The sequence below is a fragment of the Sinocyclocheilus rhinocerous genome, unplaced genomic scaffold (genome assembly GCF_001515625.1).
Source record: "Sinocyclocheilus rhinocerous isolate Xijiao unplaced genomic scaffold, SAMN03320098_v1.1 scaffold1488, whole genome shotgun sequence".
Classification (NCBI taxonomy): Eukaryota; Metazoa; Chordata; class Actinopteri; order Cypriniformes; family Cyprinidae; genus Sinocyclocheilus; species Sinocyclocheilus rhinocerous.
This window is the reverse complement of record NW_015633542.1, coordinates 847,585-849,299: the sequence shown is the minus strand read 5'-3', so window position 1 is coordinate 849,299 and position 1,715 is coordinate 847,585. Positions and strand designations below refer to the sequence as shown.

General features: G+C 38.4%; 1 protein-coding gene across 1 annotated transcript in view; it reads left to right on the top strand.

The window, feature by feature from the left end:
* Positions 1–1,715, top strand: part of LOC107744351 (protein RTF2 homolog) — a 33,904-nt gene that overhangs the window by 4,590 nt on the left and 27,599 nt on the right. The gene's annotated exons all lie outside the window — the stretch shown is intronic.

The following is a 1,715-nucleotide window of genomic DNA, read 5'->3' as shown; positions in this document are numbered from 1 at the left end:
AATATTGATTTGAGTTGAAATATTTGATCGCAAAGCTTCAGTGAAGAAAGCAGTTGCGAGCAAGTGGCAAGTTCAAACTAAACGGACATATTTACGGTGCAGTCATACACTCATTACACAACATTTCACCACATAAATAATTAAGGCAATAAAATATAGGCCTATTGATTTAAGACGAAAATGTTTTAAAATCTTACCAGTTTGTTAGTTATCTTATAATCCTTTACGGTGTACAAAACAATCGTCGCAAAATGGCAGCAGCTGCGTTTGTATGAAACGAGAGAGCGAGTCCGCGATACCAGGATGACAAAATTAAATAATTGACCTATCGGTAAGCCCCGCCCCCTTTAGTTACTGTTGCTCACTCGGACAAACAAACCGAGCTGCTCACTGTCTTACAATGACAGCTGTCAGTGAAAACCTTCTTCCGAGGTGTTTCTGATCAATTTGGGACACAGATGGACCTTCAAGTGGGACTCAGATATGTCATGGAGGGATATATAAAAGATGTTAAAATAAATATGTAAAAATACAGATCACAATGCAAACGGGAGGATTATGTTACGGTCGTCACGATCGCAATGACAACATCCTGGATCAATTCGTCTTCATTGTGATTGGGGTTGAATGCTTAGGGACATTTTGCTCCGTTTTAGTTGGATTTAGAAAATGGAATAAAATCAATTAAATTGCCTATCCTCTCAGGATACCTGGGATTAGTGTTACAAGAACCCCAGGCACACAGTTTTTCCATTTTTGTAGCATAAACACCATTAAACCGATTCGAGTTTCGGATCTTCCAATGTTTCTCTATGGCGCTGAAACCTAAAGATATCCGAGTTCCGCTCCCCATGCAACTGATACTCGACTGCCATTGGCTCATCTGCGTTCGAGGGGAGGGGCTTACCCTGAGCTTTAATATTTTATTAGCTAAACAAATGCAAAGCTTCCACGATGAGAAACTGTTCCTAGCAAGAGTACAGCGCCGACTTCAGTTACCCGGATGAGACTGTGTTATTAATTTTTACCGGTTGTTATCGAGGGATAACACTCCTCGGAATGTCGTGACTGACCAATCAGAATCAAGTATTCCACAGAGCCGTGTAATAATAGGAAAGATCGTAGTTAAAGATGAAGTGTGTCGCGTTAGTATACTTCCCCCTATCTCAGTGTATTATACAAAAATCTACTTTAAGAAAGCTAATCATTGGTGGATTCTTCTTAAAGTCATTCGGTTTAAACGACCAGAGACACATGCTGTGGGTGTTCAGGAAACACTTTGTTTTTAAAAACGAAGCAAAACTATTGGTGCCTAATTGACGTGTTTCACCTACAAGAAAATTTAAATAAAGTTTTAGACACTGAAAATGTAGTATAATACAGTACATTGGTTGGTTGTAGTTTGGGTGTATTTTCTCCATATAAATTTCTGTAATGTAAGAGTGTCACTTGATCAGGATGAATAGCATAACACACATTTTTTACTTTTACCCCCCCTCCCCCTTCACATTTTCCAATAAGTATTTAGACCCTAAATGTTATTGCATAGACCAAAAAAAAACTTTTGCTTACAGTATGTTTAAGTTGTTCATTAGTTAATGCATTAGTCAAGTCAAGTCTGCTTTATTGGCAATTCTGCCACATGTACAGCACATACATACAGATAATTGAAATTGCGTTACTCTCAGACCCTTGGTGCATACAGATAACACAGT